We start from the raw sequence: 15,064 nt of genomic DNA, 5'->3' as shown, positions 1-15,064 counted from the left end.
TAGTCTTATGAATGGTTTATATCCATAAAGTGCTCCACACAATTTTATTTGTATTGTCATGTAGGTGTGTTATGGTGGACAAGGATATCAAGGAAATACCTGCGGATACCTTTGAACGTTCATTTTATCATCACCAGAGTAAAAAAAAAAACAATTTTGTTGAGAGGTAAAATCTCTTAGTTTTACTTGCTTAATTCACAGTTTATAAATGTAATTATTTGAAGCAGATTGTTTGGATCCTCTTTTTCATTTTTAACTTTTTCACTTTGTGTGGGGATATAAGATTCTTACTAGGCCTTAACTTAAGTGTTGTTGTGCCATACAACCAGTACGCAAAATTATGAGCATACTATAAATTATAAATTATATACTATAAAAAAACATCTTCAGTGAGATTCTCATATATGTTCCTCATTAAAATTGTAATGAACAATCATTCAACATTTTATACTGTTATTTTAAGGTAATTATACATAGTCTAGTTCTTGTTCAGGTTTAACATGAACTGGGAAAAATCCAGTAATATTATTTTTCAAAGAGATCTCCAGGCTGCTGGCAGAATACAGTCAAAATCCCCCAGGATGCGTCAGAAGCTGCACAAATGATGAAATCCAGCGAACTTGGCCAAAGCGTGATCAACAACAAGAAGGCCAGTTTAGCATTCCCAGGTCATATGTGTAGGACCCTTAAAAATATCCTGTGTATTTGAATTTGTATTATTTTCTTTGTTTTTCATTGTAATTGTAAACAAACTCAATTTCCCATGAGCCTTTTCTGTTTCGCGGGTTTTTCCTGCTGGTTTCCTGTTCAGCTCAGCCAATCATACAAGAGAAAAGCTTGACAGACAATTTTCTATCCAATCCGCACCAAGTAAGGGCGGGACTAGAAGGGAGATTGGGACTCTCTGTGGGTGTGTGTTGGAGGAAAAGGAGCGAGAAAGTTAGGAGAGAAGTTGTGTTTAGACTCTCCGGAGCGCTTTTAGTTATTGTTTTATTCGCTCGATAACAAAGTTTCAGTGCTATTGTACTGTATAGTGCACTAAACCGCGGCAGTTTAGTTTACCGCGGAACCACTGAAGAGGCAGTTCAGAGGCATGCCCCTATGCTCGATTCAAGGAGCATCGCCTACATAGGAGGGCCGTCCCTTCCCTCCCTCTGCACCTGAACTCCAGGGTGGGATACACATAAACCAGGAGCATCAGTGCTGCGATGTAATGTCACTGCCGCATCCCAGTGGGAACGGCGAGCCAAGCATTGCTAGCCCTGCTGCCACCAAAACCATGCACACCCACGACCTGAACCGGTAGATTAGCCCACTTGAGAAATTCCTCCCTTCTCCAGTCGCAGGGTCTGGGGCACCCTTGGATCATGGGGCTGGCCACTCTGCCCTCCGAGTCCTGAGCACCTGCCGAGCCGAAACTAGGCCGGTCTTCCGGTGAGCCTCCAGCCCTCTTCCAAACTGCTTCCAAACTTGGAAAATGCTTTCTCAGTACTCATAAGCCTTCTGTTCGTAACGTCTGATGACGGTACAGCCGCCTGGCCTGGATGGATGGGACGAGACGGGCTAGTTTCTGCACTCCCAGGCCACCATCCCGGTTCTGTGCATACAAAAGTCCGTTACAGGTCGACATTGGAAGATGCAGCCACTTCTTCACAGCCTTCCTGATTGTCCCATCCGCGGCCTCAATGCAACTAGACCCAGATCGCAGTGATCCGCAGCGTAAAGGACCCGTGATATGGCATGCCTAGTCAGAATGGAGACCTTCTGTGTCGGCTTGAGTTTGGCCTTGCCAATCCTGCTCACCCAATCGGAAATCTGACCAATGTCCGGCCTCATCCGTCCCTGCCAGGGCAAAACCGAAATGCCCAGGTACCTCACTGCCTCTCCGGGACCTGTCATATGGAGAGCCGCCCCTTCTACTCTCACCGGCGGGCAATTGTTGAGGTACCGCGTCCTGGACTTATAGGACATCAGAAAACTGTGACACTTGGAGGGCTGAAGCTTCAGAAATCTTCAAGCATTTGCAGGTTGGATGCCATTCCCTGCCATGAATCCGATACGACCACCAAATCAACTGCGAATGAACCGAAACCTTGGCATCTAGTACACTGAATCCCTGTCTGTGGGTCTCAAGGCTGGCAATGAGGGGGTTCATTGCCAGATTGAAGAGCAATGGTGACCAGGAATCTACCTGCTAGACACCTACTCTGAGAGAGATTTCGGAGGTGGACTGGCCTCCAATCTCAATCCTGGTCACACTCTGTTTATAGGAACTACAAATAATCCCTATTGTATGGGTATCCACTCCTCTCTCCTGTAGAACATACCAGATATGTTCATGAGAGAGAGTGTAATGCTTTAGCAATGTCGATGAATACGGCTGCAAGTGGGCTGTACTCTTCTTTGCTCCGTCTTATGAGTCCTTGCAGAATCTCAATGTTCTCAGTACAACCAGGGCATTGATAAACCCCCTCTGACGGCAGTGAACCGAGCACCCTCTGACGGCAGTGAACCGAGCACCCTCTGACCAGTCTACTGTGTTTCACCTTAGTGAAGAGTCTCAAGACTGTGGAACCAGTGGTGATCGGCCGCCAACTGCCTATCTCCATCGCCGCCCCGTCCCCAGTCTTGGGTATCAGCACTGTTCGACCCCGCTTAAAGCACACCGGCACGACTCCAGTGAACATCCACACGTTGAACATACGTCTGACCGCCTCGCACTCAGGATCCCATTCAATCAAGGAATGCTTTTTAATACCATCTGGGCCTGGTGCGGAGTCGCTTGACATGGCTCAAAGGTTTTCCAATACCTCCGTCGCCATGAGAGCCAATTCAAAGGGACTTTTATCCGCATCCCACTTAATCAGGAACCTTCCCAGTCCACCAAAGAATCAAATCAAAGGATCAGGACCTCCAATTTCCTCTTGTAAGCTTCCTTGACTACCGTGAGGGGAATGGGGCAGATGGCAGGTGTACTTCTGTCTAGGATTTCTTGTGCTAGGAGGGCTGGGTCGTTCCTGAAGAGCTGTTGGCACCTGCTGAAGGCAGCTGTTCTTGCCCTCGCCCTACCTGACCTACTGGTGCCAGTCACTCGTACCCTAAGTGACTTCCGTGAGGTAAGACGCTTCCTGCAGCCCTTCTCTTCAACTCCCACGAGCATGCGGAGTACGGACCGGGCTGCAATACTTCAGGTGAGAACGAGGACGAGGAGAGTTGCTGGCGGAATATTTTATTTCAGGTAAGAGGGGGGGGGGGGTATTTACAATTAGCGTGAAACCTGCAGACTTTTCAAACGAGTGAAATACTCTGCTACACTCACTGCTGAACTACCACTGGATGAAGAAGTTAGTGGCTCCGATTCAGAGTTATCTGAATCTGCAGTCTTCTTTTTAAAAAAACGTTCCATGCGAGCTTGAGTGCTTCACACTACTCTCGCGGTGCATCGCGTGGAGAAAAACTTTACAGTGTGTCCCAATTTAGGGGCCGCATCCTTCGGAGGCTGTATTCGAAGGCAGATTGCGTCACAGCTGCGCAGTAATACACCGCCTATCTCTGCGGGTCGCATCCTTCAGAGTATGCTGCCTGTGAATTGGGACACACCCCGACACGCTCTGACTCTGGAAAGGAAATATGCACGTGAGGCGCAATATTTTGACGGCACCCCTGATGAAGCCAGATGGCACCCCAGGTTGAGAAACACTGCTTTAATCACACCTACAGGTAAAGGGTACTCTGCGGTGAATGTGCAGGTAATATTTAATATTATTCCTTATTCAGGTGCTTCTAACCAACATTGTGGCCGTTCATCTGGGCAAACTTTAGCTTGTGTCAGCTCACAAATATATAAATACCAGTCAAAAGTTTGTACACGTCTCATGTTTTGCCTGTTTGTAAAAGTATTTTGGGCTGGTAAAAGTGTTTTGGCAACTTGCAAATGTGGTTTAGGCTGGTAATAGTATTTCACAGCTTCAAAATTGAATTTTAGTACATTTGTTTTGCCCTTCATGGCCACTGTACAAGAGAAGCTCAAAATTTGCTTGAGTTACTTAATTAATTAATTTTATATATCTGTTTTTATGCTCAGCTTCTAACCTAGCTCCTACTGTAGTAGTGCTTCTTAACAAGGAGAAGCAAGAACTGAACCTTCTTAAGGAGAAGTCGGAATGGCAGAAGAAGAAGATTGAAGAACTGGAAGAAGAGAGAGATTTCCTTTGTGGACAGTTGTCTGCCCTCACAGGTACATGGCTAGAATTATTTCATTTTCATAAACATATGATATCTGTACTGGGGGAGTAAAAAATAACATATCCTTACTTTTTTACTATATAAGCTACTTCTATTATTAAAAATATTGGTAATGCTTTCTTTTACAGTACCCTAAGTTCTAGGTATTAACCAGGTAATAGTGAGGTACAAACTCGGAAGAACTAAGTAATTATTTTTGGTAACACGATGGTAAGTACCAGAACAGTCTTGCCTAATTACACTGAAATGGAACTAGGTAATAAACAGGTACATGGGTGGTACAAACTCCAAAGTACTAGGTAATTATATTGGTTAACAAGATGGTAAGAACAATTTAATTACACTGAAATACCTCACAGGTTCTAGGTAATAACCAGGTAAGTGTGCGGTACTAACCCCAGTAACATGATGATAAGTACCAATACAGTCTCCTTACACTGAAATATCTCACTGGTTCTAGATAATAACACTTAATTTAACAATAAAGATGGCTATGTAATATAGTTCACTATTTGGCAAACAACAGGTCATTGTTGCCCTTTCTACGTATGTGTTATAACTGATTATTAATGATTTTTAAGGCATTTACAACCTAATTATTAACCATTAATAAACAAATTGTAAACCATTTATAAACACTTTATAAAGGTAGTCTTATTTTAAAGTGGTACCATATTAACTATAGTAAAGTTGTTGAGTATAGTAAAAATTTAAAAACATTTTTGTAGCACTAGTTATCGCGTTGTTTTGAAGATTTGACCTAAAAGCTATCGACAAAGGCTCAATCGCGAGGGACAAAAACAGAGGGCTTCAGGGACATCCCTGACGAGCAGACCGTTGTAGAGGAATAAAATCTGATTGAACATTATTAGTCCTGATAGATGCTACAGGTGAGGCATAAAGTAAACGGATCCATTAAATAAAAAAAACATCCAAAACCAAATTTAGTTAATATATAAAAAAGATAATCCCACTCCATCCTATCAAATGCTTTTTCTGCATCCATGGAGATTACTGCTTCGGATGAACCTGGGTTAGATGGTGTATATAAAGTCTTAAACAGATGTCTCAAGTTAAGAAAAAAAAGAGATGTCTGTTTTTAATAAAACCTGTTTGGTCAGGAGATATGATTACAGGTAGGAGCTTGAGATCTGCATTAAGTAAACTTATTGGACAGTAAGGAGAACAGTCCAGACTAACACAAAGAATAACACAAATAACAGCCTGATTAAGCGATGTCGGTAATTTTCCAGCCTTTAAAGATTATTAAACATATAAAAAGAGTAAAAGAGGAGCTAATTTAAAAAACATACGATAAAATTCAATTGGGAGACTGTCTGGGCCAGGAGACTCCTCTGCTTGCATTGATCCAATTGCTGAAGTGAGATTCTCAATAGAAATGAGCTCATCAAGCATTTCAACTGAATCAGAATCTAACTGAGGAATCTCAAGCGTCTCAAAAAATGATCAAAGTCGTTAACTCTGACTTTTAGGAGGTATACAGGATTTATAATACTGATTAAATTTGTTATTCATTTTTAGGGGATCAGCTGTGATACCAGACGGAATTTGAAGAAGCGATTTGTCTCAGCTGGTGAGCTAATCATTATCCTCAGATTCAAAGTAATCAGACCTAGATTTTAGTAAAAGCTCTGCTGCTTGATCTGACATTAGGGCATCAAACTCAGTTTGGTCAATGAGACGTTTCTTATAGACCTGCAGAATGGGACGAGGCATAAGTTTTGTCAAGTTCAGAAATACGTTTAGTTAGATCATCCAGTCTCATCCTCCTCAGGTGTCTTTGGTGAGATGATTATGAGATGATAATACCTCTTATGTATACTTTAAACATTTCCCACAGTGTAGATGCAGACATTTTTACTAGAAGAATTTGTATTACTAAAAAAATCGATATGATCTGAGATGTGACTAATGAATGCCTCGTTAGATAATAAGGTAAGTGTTTAGTCGCCAATGAGCTCTGTTACTAACTGCTTCCTCAAAGAAAAGAGTCATAATAACGGGAGCATGATCAGAGATGAGGATGGTGTCATATGTACAAGAAGCTAAAGTGTGAACCCTTCTAGTGTCTACAATAAAATAATGGATTTGTGTATAGACTTGATGTTCTGATGTACTAGCTCGTGAATGTAGGTGGCACCATTGATCTGTTTTGGCAAACACTTCCATTAACTATTGCAATCGCAGATTTAGATGGAGAGATTGACCTGTTAGAGGAACAATCTAGGTCCGGGTCTAGCCAGCAATTCAGATCACCTCCTAACCAGTGTTGGGAGCAGGGGCAGATCTAGCCATTTTGGGGCCCTAGGCAAAATTATAAACAAGGGGCCCTCATTCTTGAAACACACACATATAGAGATGGAACAATCGATTGGCAGTGTATCGGTATCAGCCGATTTTCAGCCAAAATACGGTATCGACGATCTGCAGATTTTCTTCAGATTTTAGCCGATCTGATTCAGGATTTTAGGGTTAAGCAGTTTATCAGAGCTGTGTGTGGATGAAACGGCTCGCTTACAGGAAGCTGCAGTTCCTCATCCAACCACTAGCTGGAGCTGCAGCAGCAGCAGCACAAGCCCCGCTGTCTTTACTCAGTCACAGAGCTACAGCCCAGCCACGGGCTACAGGGATCAGCTCAGCCAGTCTGGAGCGTTTTCTTAAGATCATCCGTGTAGGAAATAAAGGTTTTAACCCCACTAACCGGATAATACAGCTCTCTACAGTTCATCTTTCAGCCCAAGCAGCTAACAGCAGCAGTTTAGAGCAGCGTCACGGAGTCACTGCTGGGATTACATTATAAACAGGTCAGTTAGCGCGCTGCTAACCTCAGGATAACTACGGAGTTTAGTGGACACACCACGGCTGACTGTTGAAGGCTACTGAAGACTATTAAATTCTACTGGAGGCTATTGAAAGGGTTATTGGGGGCAGAAATCAGTAAAGGCTGGTTAGATAAGTGATTCACGTCCTCGTCCCATAAAAAAAAAATAATAATTACAACAGTGTTTAGGTAAACAAAAAAAAAAAAAAAAATAATAATAAAATAATTAGATACTTACTTCGGCCGGCTTTCCGGATCTTCTGCCGGTGAATCGTCACATCTCTGTGGAGGTCCCTCAGCCGCTGTTTGAGCTGGCTCAGGAGGCGATCAAAGGCCTTATCACTGACCTTTGTGACCCCGACCGGCTGGTCTTTCAGGAAGAGCAAGAATTTCCTAATATTTATTAGGTTCACCCTAATAGTAGTTGGCTTCATGCCATCCTCCTTTAGGACCTGCACCCAGCTAAAATAAATACATAATAGAACAAAGCAAACAGTTAATAAAAAGTAAAAGAAAAAATAATAATAATAAATAAAGTATTTAACAAATACTTACTCAGATACTACTTTGGCTTCCTTAAGGAAGGCAAAGTCCCCTCTCAACAGCTGCCCCTCTCCTGAAAAAAGCAGGAAACGCCGTACGTGGCTGCGGCACGTGTTTCCGTTGTCTTTTACTTTACTGCTCGGGTTAGACCCGACACAGTATAGAAAAAAGTAATTGAGCATTTGTTCTGTAACACACAGGTAATAAAACTTTGTTAAAATGTTATAAAACAGTCATTACAATAAATAAAACATTCAGTTAAAATTCTAAAACAATTTTGTATAAACAGGTAGAATGAACATATATGCACTTACCATATTTGGGGTTATGCTCATCTTCAAAGGAGTCTTTTCTTGTAAACTTTTTCCTTGTCTTCTTCTGGGGGCTTGACATATAGAGCCGGACCAGCCGGGCCAGCTCTTCATCTCGTAACTTGCAGTCCTGCCTGGGGCAGGCCACCGGACTCAGCCCCAAACGTGCCATAAGCTCCAAATTTGGGCGGCGGAGGTCCTCCTTCTCCCTATCGCAAGCCTCATTCCCGCAGGATGTGGATGGGATGAAGGGGCCCTCCCCGCCGCTTGCCCCGCCTCTGCTTGCAGCTCCTCCGCTAGCCGCGCCGCCGCCGCTTGCCGCTCCGTCGTCGCCGGTTGCCGCTCCGTCGCCGCTTGCCCCGCCGCCGCCGCTTGGCCCGCCGCCGCCGCTTGCCGCGCCGCCGCTGCTTCCCGCGATGCTTCCTCGTCCTCCGCCGCCTCCGCGACTGGTGGACGGCCCGCCGATGGCCCCCCCGCTGGTGCCCAGCCCGGCACTTGCTGGCCCGATCCCCACATCAAGCACGCTGACCATGGGTATGGCCGGGGAGGACGCCCTTAGCTTGGCCAGCTGTTGCAGAACGTAGTTCTGTTTACTTTTTTGGATCTCCCTCTGTGCTTGTGGGAGCTATAAAGCAAACAAACGTATAAAAAAGTATTCACTAAGCATGTTACTACCAATGTACAACTAATTCAATTCAGAATGCTAAATATATATACACATATAAACATATATATTAGTTTTACATGCCTCAATATCGCCGTGGCAGTCCACATAGTGGCGATCCAAACACTTCACTGTTTTGCCACATCCTAGCTCCTGGCAGACGAACTGCCCAGAGACACTAAACATCAAAAAAACATTAATATTACTTCAATCCTATACAAATTTACTCGGATCACACGTTTTTTTAAACTAATTAAGCATCAAGTGTAACTATTACTACCCTAATATGCGTAAATAAATGAGTTTTGCCCAGAGACACTAAACATCAAAAAAACATTAATATTACTTCAATCCTATACAAATGTACTCGGATAACACGTTTTTTTAAACTAATTAAGCATCAAGTGTAACTATTACTAGCCTAATATGCGCAGGGGTGATAGTGAAAAAAAATCCTGAGCCTGAACTTTTTTTTCCTGTTCCAACAGGGTGAGGGGGGCACAACATACTGCTTATGCGATGCAACGTAGGCATACATTTTGATACATTATTCAAACATTTAATAGTCTGTGTATGACCTTATTGTCAAGTGACACATTTTAGATAATGTTTTAATTTTTGCCTTTTGTCTATAGTGTTATTCACGAAAACAGAGATCATTTCCATCTTGGTATAGCACTTACGATTGACTGAAAGAAACTGGCCACGTTCGATTCTACCTGTAAAAACGAATACCAGCGTATGCAGTTAAAAATGCATTCAAGGCTTGTGATGTTGCAGTATAGTTAGAAATTGAGGTGTGTATTGAACCACAATGCAACATTTCAACACCAGAATGCATTAACTCAAAGCTGCATATGCAGCAGCCATACCAAGACATGTCAGTAGGGGGCAATACTACTCCAAAGTACATTAACTACACTCTGTCTAAAATAGAGGAGGTGATTACCAATTAATTAAGCAATACTTTTTTAATGAAATAACATTACCTTTGTTTATAGACGACTATTTATCTGAGCATTCATATAAACCCAAGAGACACGATTAACGTACCAGCGCCAAGAGAACAGCTCTACACTGCTATGTGCCTCTGTGTGCTAATTCTTCAAGCTACAACTGGGAGATTAGCTTTCAGCTTCAATTTCTATGCAGTACTGGCGTCTGAAGCTTGTAGTTTGCTTTAGCAAATGAAAAGGAAGCACTAAGAGTGCATAATTTTTTTTAATGCAGTGTTTTTTTTTTAAACATGAGGAATGATTATGCACCTTCTGCCCCGTTATGCCCTGCACACTCATTAAACCAAAATAAAAATTATTTTAAATTACTTTTCTAATACTAATACTTCTCTAATATGCTTAACATTGTTAAAGAACACGCGGTTTTTTATTTATTTTAAGCATATAGACTAATTTTATAGCCTTTATTTTAAGCTTATAGCACTCTGTGCTTAACACACTCTACGAAGCCGACACACGTGTTGTTTCTATCAACAACTAACTTGAATTAGCTCCATACGTCTGACTGTCCTTAGCATTGGACCAAATTTAGCTCACCTTATGTAATGCTCCTCCTCACTTCAGAAGGCTCCATTTTGCGGAAAAGAGGAGCGCATGTGTGAGTTCGGGTCGGTAGATAATCTAAACTCTATTGCTGTGGAAGCTTGAATGATGCGTTGAAAATCATTTATTTTTTATTTTTGCAAATCCTGAAGACATCGCGAATAGAAAGCCTACTGACCGGTGTCGGGAAGCGGAGATGCCTCTGTTTACCAGCCATTAAAATATCTTTAAAATGTGCACAGTAACTATTAGTTAGATATTTTTAACATTTTTTGTATTGTTATAGTTAAATAATACAGTATTTAGATTTTGCGTCTCTACCTGCAGCCTCGCCTGTATTGCGCTTCCGGTGGATTTACACTGCTCCGACGCGACAACGCACATGATCGCGCTGCCCCCCTCCGAATGGTCGCATGTGGGCGTGACAAAGGCGTTCCCTGCGTCGTCCAATTAAATCGTTTTAATAAATGAAAAATTATTTTATACAAGCTATTATTATTTCCTATAAAGTAATACATATAAATGTGTATGACCTTTCTCCTCGCTGACAGAGTCCCTGTGAATCAGCAGAGATTTAATAAAGAACCGGGAAGCCTGAAACTTCTCTTCCAGGCTTCTCTGGACGCTTGAAAGCGGAACTAAAATATTTTCATACACTGCGCTGATGGACGCGTATCAGGCAAACACCTGGTCTCTGATTGGATAGACGCCTCGCGTTTGACGGATTCATTTGCATAAAGTTGAGCCGAGCTCAACTTTTCATCGCATCGCATCCCCCGCTCTCGACGCGTCGGAGCCATGATGCACCGCGCGACTGCGTCTGACGGTGCATTTACACTGCTCCGACGCGACAACGCACAGCGACAGATCCTATTCATTTTCAATGGGAAGCGTCTCCTCCGTCAGACGCATTCGCGCGGTGCATCATGGCTCCGACGCGTCAAGAGCGGGGGATGCGACGCGATGAAAAGTTGAGCTCGGTTCAACTTTATGCAAATGAATCCGTCCAACGCGAGGCGTCTATCCAATCAGACAGCAGGAGTTTACCTGATACGCGTCCTCAGCGCAGTGTATGAAAACATTTTAGTTCCGCTTTCAAGCGTCCAGAGAAGCCTGGAAGAGAAGTTTCAGGCTTTCCTGTTCTTTATTAAATGATCCCTGCTGATTCACAGGGACTCTGTCAGCGGGGAGAAAGACTGCTGTGATTGTTGGGGTCTCTGGTGGGTTTTTAAAATATTAATATGTAATTTAATTGGAAATGTTTGCTTTTGTTAGCTTATATACTGCTCACCAGTGTCGGCTGGCCCATAGGGGGCGCTGGGGCGCCGCCCCCCTTAAAATTGACTTTTTCACGGCTTAAAGTGGCAAAATAACACTTTGGTGAACCCCCACGCTTCGGTGAACATATGTCCTAACTTCCGAACCAAAGGTCCTGGACACTCTAAAATTGGTCATTAGTTCCGCCTGGAATAAATTGCTTATTTCTCCACCAGGGGGCACACTAGGGTTAGAGATTGAGATTTTTTTTATCAAAGCACAAAAAGTAAATGTAAAAAAAAGTAAATAGTTTGCAAATATTTTGGACTGTTTTTTATTACCTTTTTTATTGGTGTGTAGTGTGTAGTTTATTGAACATTTTTTTGTGATGTGTGTGTGAGTGTGGTTTTTGAGAGTGTATAGCTATAGAGTTTATTGAGTTTATGTAGTTTATAGGGTTAGTAGAATATATATATATATATTTATACATATATTGTGTACATTGTTTATGTTGTTTTTTATTGTGTTTGCTGTGTTTTGTTAAATGAATCTGTTAATGTTTAAGAAATGTGTCTTTTTTATTGTAGTAATACAGTGTTTAAATAGTAATAACAGCGTAAAATGAGTTTAATTATATTCAAATAGGTATTAGGTTAATGCAGAGAATCTAAGTCAAGGTAATACACTTTATGTGGGTGTATACGTTTTTTTTATTATTATATAAATTATATATTATTATTATTATAAATACCAAAAATTCTAAAATCGGTCTTAGAGTCACCAGTTTCGGAGGGGGCATCCCTGGGATAGACCACCACATATCCGAAGCCCGGCCCCCTGGGTGGGCGGAGTCTAGAGCGGGTACCCCTACGGACTCGGCACGGCGTTAGGTTGGCCGGCGGGTAAGGACGTACTACAATCAGCTGGTGAATTGGATCCAAGTGCCATGGTTTTATGGAGTTAGGAACAAAGTTCACCAATGTGTCACCAATGTTCACCGTCACGTTGGTACCCATAAGTCCTAGACCTTATGTCTAGGAAAAAAAGACACCCGATTTGGCCCCTGGGCCTACCCTTTGGACCTTCTAGGGGCCGTATCTCGGCGACCCTTTGACCTAGGGGCCCCAGAAGCCCCATTCATTTTTGAACTTAGGTTTTACAGCGTTTGGGGTACTTTTTCGTTACATTTTGAATGGGGAGCTATGAGGAGAATGACACTCGACTTTTCACGGGGTTCCCTATGTCAAATTGACTCCAGATTTTGGCTACCCCCCCATTCTAAGGGATGCTGATCACAACTGTGTAGGTCCCATGTAGGTCACACCTATAGAACTACGTCGGACAGAGAGATGCAGGGAGTAAATTGCTTGTTTCTCCACCAAGGGGCATCCTACGAAACAAATTTGCATCTCACTGGACTCCACTGCCCGAGACGCATCCAACGGTACCTCATTGGTCTGCCTAGGTTCACCGGAAATGGTGGCTGCCATAGAAGCCCCATTCATCTTTGGACTTAGATTTTACAGCGTTCGGGGTACTTTTTCGTTACATTTTGAATGGGGAGCTATGAGGAGAATGACACTCGACTTTTCACGGGGTTCCCTATGTCAAATTCCCTATGTCAAGTTTTAGCGAGTTAGGAACAAAGTTCACCAATGTGTCACCAATGTTCACCATCACGTTGGTACCCATAAGTCCTAGACCTTAGGTGGTAGGGACAAGTGCTTCGGATATGTGAAGCACACGACCGCCTCCTTGTGGCCTGCAGTGGTCCTGCGGCCCTAGCCCCACCCCCTCCCTCGCAGGCCCCTCCCACGTCTGAAGCCTGGCCTAAACCTTCAAACGGTCATATCTCGGGAACGGTTTGAGCTACAGGCACGAAATTTCACAGGATGAATCGGACCGAAGGTCTTATGGTTATGGAGTTAGGAGCATTGTTCACCAAAGCGTGGGGGTTCACCAAAGTGTTATTTTGCCACTTTAAGCCGGAAAAACCTAAGTCTTTACGTCTGTGACCAGGTGCATTGCCAAAAAAAACAGTTTAAAATACCAAAAATTGTAAAATCGGTCTTAGAGTCACCAGTTTCGGTGGGGGGCATCCCTGGGATAGGCCGCACCACATATCCGAAGCCCGGCCCCCTGGGTGGGCGGAGTCTAGAGCGGGTACCCCTACGGACTCGGGCACGGCGTTAGGTTGGCCGGCGGGTAAGGACGTACTACAATCAGCTGGTGAATTAGATCCAAGTGCCATGGTTTTATGGAGTTAGGAACAAAGTTCACCAATGTGTCACCAATGTTCACCGTCACGTTGGTACCCATAAGTCCTAGACCTTAGGTGGTAGGGACAAGTGCTTCGGATATGTGAAGCACACGACCGCCCCCTTGTGGCCTGCATTGGTCCTGCGGCCCTAGCCCCTCCCCCTCCCTCGCAGGCCCCTCCCACGTCCGAAGCCTGGCCTAAACTTTCAAACGGCCGTATCTCGGGAACGGTTTGAGCGACAGGCACGAAATTTTAGAGGCTGAATCGGACCTTGGGTTGGTGTATTTTCTCGTTACATTTTGAATGGGGAGCTATGAGGAGAATGACACTGGACTTTTGAGGGGGTTCCCTATGTCACATTGCTTCCAGATTTTGGCTACCCCCCCATTTTCTGGGATGCTGAACACAGCTATATAGGTCCCATTTAGGTCAGACCTATGGAACTAGGGACAAAGGTCTGGACATAGTCTCACCCAATAGATAGATGGATAGAGATAAATAGATACTTTATTGATCCCTGATGGGAAATTCCCTCCCAAAAATAATACTGCAGAAAAAGCAGAAAGTGTTTTTAAAATAAACTTTTATTTTGAAAGCGTGCCAAATGCTGTTTAATTCACGTCATTGAAATGGGCTGCATATAAACTGTTCTACTGCTATACAACAGTGGAAAAAAGGTGAAAAGATAAAGTAATGACAGCTTATTTAATAACTTCTATAACTTGTTACTGAACACCCAACACAATGCAGATACTTCCTCACCAAAGAACCTCGAGTTTATTGTAATTTTTGCACGGGAAAGGTAAAGACAACAGCTGTGCTAATTTTGTATTGATATATAATGTAGATGCTAATGCTAATAACACATCTTAGTATAATTAGGTGTGTTTCTTGAGTTGAAATAGCCTTAGTATTTGTGCTATATGGTCAGTCTACATATGTAATCCTGTTGTAGTGAACCAAGCATGATTTTTTAAAGTTATATATTTTGTTTTGGGAGAGTTATAAAAGGTTTGTTCATAAACAGAGGAGAGGCTAATTAGGTTACATATGGGTTAGTAATTAAAACAAAAACTCAATCCCCCTGGATAAAGTATCTGTTTGAGCTATTTATGTTTCTTTAAAATGTAGGTTCATATTTTAGGCCAAACCAGCCCATTTTGGCCAGGTTAAAAAAAAAACTTCTCAAGCTAAAGCTGGTAATTTTCATCCAACATGCTGTTAGACTGTTCTTGCCCCACCATCTAGTGGCCATTGTTTGTAATAGCTCTGCACCATATGTGGTGTAAAATAGCACGTATTCACACATCCTTGCTACAGAATCATGGTTTAGACATCAGGATTATTTTTCCTTCACTGTTCAAATATATTTTTTATGTCTCT

The 15,064-nt window shown here is 42.8% G+C and overlaps 1 pseudogene; it reads right to left on the bottom strand.

The window, feature by feature from the left end:
• Positions 1-1,099: 1,099 nt before the first annotated feature.
• On the bottom strand, positions 1,100-1,971 carry LOC125790785 (uncharacterized; annotated as a pseudogene).
• Positions 1,972-15,064: the final 13,093 nt, after the last annotated feature.

Source organism: Astyanax mexicanus, unplaced genomic scaffold (assembly GCF_023375975.1).
Source record: "Astyanax mexicanus isolate ESR-SI-001 unplaced genomic scaffold, AstMex3_surface scaffold_36, whole genome shotgun sequence".
In the NCBI taxonomy this organism is placed as follows: domain Eukaryota; kingdom Metazoa; phylum Chordata; class Actinopteri; order Characiformes; family Acestrorhamphidae; genus Astyanax; species Astyanax mexicanus.
This window is presented reverse-complemented; position numbering and strand designations above follow the sequence as displayed.